The sequence below is a fragment of the Malaya genurostris genome, chromosome 2 (genome assembly GCF_030247185.1).
Source record: "Malaya genurostris strain Urasoe2022 chromosome 2, Malgen_1.1, whole genome shotgun sequence".
In the NCBI taxonomy this organism is placed as follows: Eukaryota; Metazoa; Arthropoda; class Insecta; order Diptera; family Culicidae; genus Malaya; species Malaya genurostris.
Genome location: NC_080571.1, coordinates 100,503,736 through 100,513,970, shown reverse-complemented (window position 1 = coordinate 100,513,970; position 10,235 = coordinate 100,503,736).

Here is a 10,235-nt window from a genome sequence, read left to right as displayed (position 1 = left end):
AATACAGATGCCATTTGTTATTTTTGAGCGAAGGCAATTTGGATGTCAGACGAAAGTAATGCAGGGCAATCATTCGTCCCTTTATTTCTACGGAAGCCAAACTGAGTATCTGACAACAAACCGTTCGTCTCGACCCAAGTGTCGAGACGTCGAAAAATAATTTTTTCGAACAATTTTCTGATGCAGAACAACATTGTCATGGGTCTATATGAGTTGTGATTGGAAGCTGGTGTTCCCGGTTTTTGAATGGCGATAACTTTTACTTGCCTCCAGTCAGGTGGAACAATATTTTGCTTAAAAAACTTGTTGAAAAATTCCAACAAGCGTCTTTTTGCGAGGTCGGGTAGATTCTTCACCAAGATGAATGAAATTCTGTCCAACCCAGGAGCATTATTGTTACAAGACATGGAGTGCTATGGAAAATTCCATCATTGAAAAGGGGCTATCAATTAATTCATTATTTGCAGAAGACTCCCCCCGTAGGAACAGAATCTGGACAAACTTTCCTTGCAAAATCAAATATTCATCGATTCGAGTATTCCTCACTCTCATTTCCTACGTTACGACTCCTCATTCGTCTGGCCGTATTCCCAAGAGTGCTCATTGAGGTTTCTCTTGACAAACCTTCGAACAAATGTCTCCAATAGCTACATTTCTTGGCCAGAAGTATGCTCTTGTACATGGTTTATGTTCGAGTCTTGATCCGAATGAAATTTTTGTGTCACTAAGATCTTATCACTTGCTGTTCAACTATCCTGCACACTGATGAATCGAATACGAATTATGTACTTGAGTGATCAGAAAAATTGGTAGCAGAAAAATTTGGCAAAATCTGCATCAGGTTGCTCCAATTTGGATAATGTTTTGTCTTCCTCTTCAGTATTGCAAACTATTCGTTTTGCACGATGGTGATTAGACTCGTTGTAACTCTGAAACTTAATTATTTAAAAATTTTGTCCAGGAAAAAAAATCCGAAAGTCGGTTTGATACATTAAAGCACAGAAACTAGAAGAAGAAGATGTATAATCTTTTTCATTCAGCTCATGTTCTTTTGAGTACCAAATCGATTCCCTGGAACTTCTTTTTGACTTATTTTTTACATTTTTCATTTCCGAATCTAAATGATTTCAAGAGAGTGAGTTCAAAAATGCTTTGTCCTTCTTGAAAATCAGTCGTCGAATTGGTCATCTATCTATCAATCCATATGCTTGGTCCATACCCATGCAAAACAAATGATTCACCGTACATAACATGTGTGAAAAGTTAATCCAAATCGGAGCATGTGAAAACGAAAAGGGTAACAAGCTTTTCTGGAATTGCTCAGATTAAACAGAAGGTCAAGGTTTCCATCGGGGTGTAGTACCCTCACTCTTTCATCTGATTTATTTCCAACTGTAAAATTACCTCGAAAACTCTACCCGAATTCGAGTTCGATTGTCGTTGACAGTGATTTCCCACGCTGCGGAAAACCCAAACCGAGTATTCCCGCCCAAACACAAAAAAACTCCCATCATCATGTCATCAATTTCCACTGCGGGATGATAAGCGATGTTCAATCAGCCAACATCATTTCACACTGCGTTGGCTCCCAATCAACCGTGGAAATCTACTCGAGCGTGCTTCCAACATCCGCAAAAATAATAGAATCGCATGCGTCGATTGATTTACGATTGATACTCTGTCAGAATGCTCCCACCGCTTGGAGCGATGAAAGGTTTAATGTTCTAGAATAATTAAAATAGCTTGCGGTGAGAGTGAATTTCAAACAAAGATGACTTCCTCCCGGGCAATGAAAGCGGATGGTGCTTCAGGCGATTGATGATACAGTTGGGGCGTAACGTAGTGGCCGTTCCGAAATTCAGGTCATTTTGTTAATCATCGTAAAAAAATATAACAGAGTAGGAGGAACATATGCGAATGGTTAGATTCGATGCTGAAAATGACTCACACAAAGATTGTATATGTTTCCAACAATGCACAGTGAGGAAAAATAATCAAAAAACGCGACTTTACTCAATAATGTTATAGAAATCCACGAAAATATTTTCAAAGTAAATAATATCGCTAACAAAACCTACATTCATCTCAGCTCCGGTAGTCATCTCATACACGAAAGCTATTAGTTCAAGTAATATTTGCTGTCTCTGTTGATAGATTAAGGGTAAGATGAAAATAGGAGCACATAATTCGTGTTTCCGCTTTGCTTTAAGAGCAGTATTGCACAATTTTGGAATTTTTTTTCTGTGGTATTACTTCTTAAATATCAAAGTTATCATTTTATCACAATTCGTTGAATAAATTCGAGTAATCGGCAAAATAATATGGCGACTCAATTAATGAAATGATGCAATCGCACTAGTTAGACCCGGAAAATTCACTATTGAACAAATCCAGAAATGCTTAGCAGATCATCAGACTCAACCTTCTCCGATTTGGATAAAACTTTGCACATGGCTTTAGTATGGCAAACCATATGTTTTGAACCGATGGAGAGGTCAAACCGACTCACGACTGAATTTTAAAAAGGGCATATGTATTTTTGCATTTCAAATCGTTGTGAATCGGAAACCGTTAATTGTACAAAAATGGCGTTCAGGAAGAAGTTGTAGGGAATCGATCGGGCACTCTAAAAAATATACACTGAAAAAAATTTGATTTTTTTTTTCAATAATTACAAAATAATCCGAAAAAGTTAAATAAAAAAAATCAGGGTTTTAATTTTTGTTGGTAATTTTTATTTTAAAACTGTTATTAAAAACTACAGATAGGTGGCTATCCCATCCGTGCCTTTTGAAAAATGAAGAAGTTACAGCTAAAACAGTTTACATGTGCATGCAAATGATCAAGTTCTTCTCGTTGTAATTCGGAAACCGTTCATCGTACAAAAATGACGTCCAGGAAGAAGTTGTAGGGAATCAATAGGGCACTCTGAAAAAATATACATTGATTTTTTTCTCAATAATTTTAAAATGAACCAAAAAAAATTATATTTAAAAAAATCAGGGTTTCGATTTTTTTTTTGATAATTTTTATTTTAAATCTCTACAGATTGATGGCTATGGCAGTCATGAGTCTGATTGACCTCTCCATCGGTCCAAAACTTATGGTTTGCCATACTGAAGCCATGTGCAAAATTTCAAATAAATCGGAGAAGGTCGATTCTGATTTTGTCGCTTTTTCGTCTACTCATTCCTGGAATTGCTCTATTCACTTCGTAAACTGACTGAAAGATTCTAAAAAAATTGAATATTTTTAACCAAAAGGTATTACTGACATTTAAATAACTCGATCGCTGTTATTCAGAATTGTCACAAATAAATGTTTTACCCCACACAAATGTTCTGCTGGTGGGTGTTTGGGTCAAACATAAATAACCAAAACGATTCTTTGAAAAACCACAAATTAAATTTGCAATGGTCGCATGAACTACGTTATGCAGTCTAACTCCATTTTTTTCCCTAAACTTGGTTCAATGTTGAATTCTAATCTACAATCGAGAAGCAGGTCAAATACGATCTACAAAAATGCATGCATATTAAGTTGAAAACTACAGGAATCAAAATGCATGCAGTAAGTATGACATCACTGAACCATTTAATCTGTTTTACCCCAATTCTTTTCAGATGTCATATTTTCTGCTGAACCTTCTTCCGAATTCTAAATGGAGGCTGATTGCGGATGACAAAAAGCGATTTATATAACGTAGAAAACACTAAAATATAGACAACAAAGGACCGCACGAATCATGTTATTTCGTATTACCACAGGTTTTTCTTTGACTGAATTTAATGATGACCTACAATCCTACACATTTACAAAAAATCTTGTAAAGGCTATAGCAGAATAAGCATGTGAAATCTGCCCCCAAAGGAAATTCATACTGTTATACCACATTCGAAAGGTCATAGACTGGAAATAGTTTTCTCAAAGCTTCAACCCTCTAACTGCCATATTGACGGAGCTAGGGTGGTTCTATTGATTTTTATTTTATTTGATTTTTGAAGAAATCCGAAAAATTTGAAAAAAATCAAGTATATTTAGAGTATTATGGGGAAGGTTTACAATGTTTTTCAAAATTTTTGAAGATGTATTTCTTCCATTAAAAAAGGCGGGTGGGTAATGTCAGACATAACTGAATGTCGTGAATTCGAAAAAACTAGCGCGCTCCCTTCACTTTTCCGAATATCAGTTAGTTGATTGAATGTATGAATTGTGCAAGCTTTCCCCTTTTTCACTAACAGAGTTTGAAGCGATGCACCTACATTAAAGTACAGATTAGTTACATTAAACAGCTACTATTCTACAGCTATATATTCCAAACATGAAGCAATTTCTTTTTAATTTGCCAATATACGAGGCTAGGTACGACAAATTTGTAGTTTATTTTTATTGAAGTTATGAAGTTCGAAGATATCTGATTCTTCTCGAAATTTCAGTACGAAACAATTGCAATGGCCTGGTCTGAAATGTATCGACGATCTTCGGTATGCAATTCATTTTAATAATAATAACAGATCGGCTGAAAAGTTCGTATCGTTTCTATGAGAGGGCGCCACTAGAATTAAATCCATACCATTTTCAGTTAGTACCAACCTTCAAAAGATACGTGTATAAATTTGACAGCTGTCTGATTATTAGTTTGTGAGATATTGCATTTTGAGTGAAGCTACTTTTGTTATTGTGAAAAAAATGAAAAAAAAAGGAATTTCGTGTGTTGATGAAACACTACTTTTTGATGAAAAAATATGTCGCCGATACCAAAAAATGGCTTGATGAGTGTTATCCAGACTCTGCACCGGGCGAAGCAACAATTCGTAAGGGGTTTGCAAAATTTCGTACTTGTCATATGAGCACCGAAGACGATGAACGCAGTGGACGACCAAAAGAGGCTGTTACCGATGAAAACGTGAAAAAAATCCACAAAATGATTTTCAATGACCGTAAAGTGAAGTTGATCGAGATAGCTGACACCCTGAAGATATCAAAGGAACGTATTGGACATATTATTCACGAATATTTGGATATGAGAAAGCTTTGTGCAAAATGGGTGCCGCGTGAGCTCACAATCGATCAAAAACAACAACGAAAAACCATGCTGAAATTGAACGAATTGGGCTTCGAATTGCTCCCTCATCCACCGTATTCTCCAGATTTGGCCCCTAGTTTTTCCTGTTCTCAGACCTCACGAGAATGCTCGCTGGTAAAAAATTTAGAAGCAATGAAGAGGTAACCGCTGAAACTGAGGCCTATTTTGAGGCAAAGGACAAATCGTACTACAAAAATGGTATCGAAAAGTTGGAAGATCGCTATAGTCGCTGTACGAATTTCTGATGGCAATTATGTTGAATAATAAAAACGAATTTTGGCAAAAAAATGTGTGTTTCTATTAAACGATGCGAACTTTAATGATAGTAATAATAATGATATTAATAATAATAATAATATAGATTAATCTGTACATATATGTATGTATAAATAAAATGCAGATTAACCTGTATATATGGCAACCCTGTATCGCATGGCATATTTTCACACGACCCCATACTAGTATAAAGATGTGTTCAACATCATCACATTCGCTTTCGCATTGCCGTTCGTAATTGAATGCGTTAGTGACGGTACAAATCTGCCTTTTTTTCGGTTTTTGCCATCTAGCTGACGGTGTCTCATACGTTCAGAGCAGCTGCTTTAACTTAAATGACGCTATTTCTCACATTACATTTCATTTTATACCTGCTACTGGTAACGGTGTAGGGACGTCCCCTTTGTTAGAATTCCTTTCCTGTAGGCAGAACGGGAAACAGTGAGACGATATAAAAGAGAGAGTTAACATATAGCAGCAACCAGTAATACTGAATTGGCTGTCGAGCTGTTAACAGCATCAGTTAAGGGCAAGGCAAAGTCCCGCTCGAACCGTGCTGGTCTGCAGTTCCCAGTAGGCCAAATCCATCGTCTGCTCCGGAAGGGAAACTACGCAGAGCGTCTCGGTGCCGGTGCATCGGTCTATCTGGCGGCAGTGATGGAGTACTTGGCTGCCGAAGTGTTGGAATTGGCCGGTAATGCTGCCCGTGACAATAAGAAAACGAAAATCATCACTCGCCATCTGCAGCTGGCCATCCGTAACGATGAGGAGTTGAAAACCCCGTCCTTTTCAGGACGACCACATCACTATGATAAAGAAATATTTAGGATTGCTTTAAGTTTAGCCAGTTCTGATACGCCTGGAAAGTAGAATGCGCAATCAAGTGGAAACATTTGTTCATCTCTTTCATTTGTTCAATGTGTTCAACTCTGTTTCGCACGGCATATTTGTATACTAGTATAAAGATGTGTTCAAAATTATCACTTTCGCTTTCGCATTGCCGTTCGTAATTAAATGTGTTAGTAACGGTGCAAATTAATTTAACTTCCATCTTGATGAATCTTTTGGTACGAAATATTGTGATCTGATATGGTTCTCGTGTGTGTCTTGTTTCAGCAATGGGCCTTGCTGGACTTTTTGGCTGCCTTTCTACCGATTTCGGTGTCATTGTGCTGACGGTGTCTCGTGCATTCAGATCGGGAAACAGTGAGACGACTGGTCCTCGATGTTGCTCTCGTGTGTCTTGTTTCGGGAACAGTTGCTCAGCAAATGGTAGGAAAAAATAAACTACTCAACTTTTATATGAATGATCTTTTAAAGATTCAGACATCTCGCGTTCTGATTGTCTGGTGCTTTCATGGGTTAAATCAAACAGGTTTTTCAATAGTGTACTATTGAAAAACTTCAATGTTGTTGCAATACACGTTCAAGTTAAAAATGTTCGATTCTATAGGTAGTTAGATTATAAAAATCCTTCTACATATGTCACAGAACTGATAATTTTATTATAAAATTGTGATCATATTTCCGATGGCGTGTAGCAAGAATTATGTTGATTCATTAGATATAACATGAGATATTCACGATCAAAAACTTATCACTCTCTCAGAGGGTAAATTTTGAAAAGGCACCCCATAGTAAAGTAAGTCGTATTCACGACAAAACAATCACTTACAACTCTGCCTCCCTCATCGGAAAATTTAAAAAGAATATCGGTGGACTTCAATCCAAACATTGCACATCCTTTGAAATCAAAACTAAATAAATTTGGTTTAGATTTAGTATTCAGCAGCATGAGCTGTCGTTTGAAAAATTTACTAGGTCCTACAAAAGATCCTACGGATAATTCGAAAAAATCTGGGATATACAAAATCTCGTGTTCTCATTGTGATAAAATATATATTGGACAAACAAAGAGAACTCTAGACATCCGTTTCAAATAACACGTCGCTGAAATAGCGAAAGCATCTAAAGAATTAGAGAAGGACTACCACATCATTTCAAGTCAAAAGTAGCTGAACATGCCTTATCTGAAGATCATGAACTCACTACCAATGACTTAAAAATCATAAGACAAATTTCCAACCCATGGAAATTAGACACAGCCGAAAGTTTAGAAATCTTCAAAAATAACTCCATTTCTTTATTAAATCGTGACCAAGGAAATAAGCCCTCCTGGCTATTCAAGTTATTACCGGTACATAAGATACAAATAGATTTAGAAAATACTTAATCTCTTAATCTCCCACTTCTTCAGTTTGTTACCCTCCGCTGACAATCAAACAACCGTCCCACACGTTTGTTACTACCTGTTACAAACTTATAAAACCGATACACTGAAGAAGGATGTAAATAACATTCCGAAGTACGCGTATCTGTGTTGTAACGTTTGTTATGCTTCATTAAAGTATAGTGACTTTGTGAAAGTGTAATAACGTGACAGTGAAATAGTGGAATTAAATGGTACATAAATAGTGCAACTATTGAATATAGTCCGCTAACAGCTCCAGGTAAAAATAGATTCAAATCGTTATTCAAAATGACGATGCAAAACTAGTACGCGACGGTACGTGCGGCTTTGCTACGTTCGCAGCGTGCTTTGTTCAATTTCGTATAGCGTGCAGGGTTGCAACATTAAAAATTATATTGTTTAGATTAAAAAAATGTAAACTTATAATTCTTTTATTCAATTTGAACCTACTTGTTAGTGTCATTAAAAGATCATGATAACATTGCTTTTCTATAAAAGTACACTTATTGCCTTTCCCATATAGAAAATTGACTAGTGAAAATTGGCCCTGAGGGCTAAGTGTTCTATATCATTCGACACAGTTCATCAAGCTAAGCAATGCAATGTATGGGTCTGTGCGTGTCAAATAATGTCACTCATAAAATAAAAAATTTCACACCGTCATTTAGAGCGACGATGCAAAAAAGGGTAAAATTCTTCTAGATTAGGATTAAAACTGTTTCAATTTGTAGGCTATGTTAGTAACTTACTAAACAAACCGACTTCGGCAATACTGGTTCCAAGCTCCTGGTTCCAGAATTACCGGAAATAGTGGTCAAAAGGCTTAAAACGAGACTCATTTTTTTCAGCGATGATTTGATCGATCACTCAAATAAACGCTCCTATAGTCTCATAGGTTGCTGTTTAATTTCATCCGAATCCGACTTCCGGTTCCAGAACTATAGGGTTTAGTGTATTTAATCATTTAGTGTGACGATGCAAAATGAAGAAAAATTCTTATTCACTCCACATAACTGTTCACAAATAAAAAAGGTTATGTTAGTGCATACCCAAAGAAAGTTTCTTATTTTATTCAAGATTGAAAAAAAAATATTACCACAGGAAAATTGTAGGATAATTAAAACAATATGCAATTGATTTGTCAAAGTACTCTACATCAAAAACTCTATAGATTAATTCTTCTTCAAATATCTCGGTTTTATGTTATACAGTCAAACTAGGATAAAATCCAATACGAGAAAAGAACTTGGGATAAAATAAAGTGATAGACTCTTTTCAAATGTGTAGAATCTATTTTTTAGACCAACCAAACCAGAGAAATGTTTTTTTCCAAACTGGGCAATGATTTGAATATGCAGCAGTATAAGAAAACCCTCATCGCCCTTTTAGACTATTTACTTTCTTGTATAACATACGCATTTGTAAGATTATTTGACAAATGCAAATTGTAAATTGTTATACAAGTCTTTCTTCTCTCTACAGAACGAACTTTTTTATTGGCTTAATTTTTCCGAAAACGGCTGAACTGATTCAAAAAGCATATGATAGAAGCAATCTCTGGCTTGGATATATTGGCATTAGTGACGTTACTGACAAACCGCATTTTCTTATCGGCTCAATTTACTCTGAAATGACTCAACGAATTTGGAAAAACATAGGCTTATTTTAAAGCTGCTATGACGTTATTGATAAAGTTTGAAAGGGTAATGGCGAACATTTATGGATTCGGAAATGTAATCTTATAGGTGACGTAACCGACAAGTCGTGTTTCCTGGAGCGCTAAAAGGCACTTGCCTCGGACGAAACGTTTTTAGGGCGGCAAACCAATCTTTGTGGCCTTTTTATTTTTATTGCTCATTTTTTTGGTTATTAAACCAACGATGGGAGCGGCAAATCTTATTTTTCCCCGGGCGCCAAATTTTTCCTCGGTACGCCACTGTTCGCAATAAACTGTTTGTTATCCGAAAATTAATTTTGCAGTACAGTTCTGGAGCATCAATTTCCTCTTTGATCAATCTCGATATTGGATGAGGACACCAGATTACTGAAGCCCACTCTTGTCAAAAACGTTCCATCAAAGTTATAGTCGAATATAATAGGGCATTGAATCCGATCCCGGGCTGGCGGTTCAATGCGTAGGGCGTTGGTCTTACAAACCAGTTGTCGTATGTTCGAGCCCCGACCTGGAAGGATTCGTAGTGTCAGTAGAATCGTAGCACCAGCCATGCACTGGTTCTGTACACTCTGAATCGGCTGCGAAGTCTGTTGAAACAGAAGGTCAAATTCCACTACAGGAATGTAATACCAAGACTTTGAATCCGATGGAATGAGATAACTTGGAATTTAACTACGTTGATTGTAAGCTTATTTTCCTTGCGTCAATCTACGAACGTTGCTAGCAAATCTTGCAGTCGTCGTCAATCCTCAATGTTTTATTCCGGGAAATTGAAATATACAGAATCAAACGCATTGCTTCCATCGTAAAGAAAACGATACCCAAAAATTTCACAAACAAAAGATGTCCTGCAACAACAATCCTCTTTGAACTAAACTAATATCTTCAAGATCAGCAAAGTTTATGGAAACTGCAAGCCAAAACTCCGAAACAAATTTTCCGCAAAC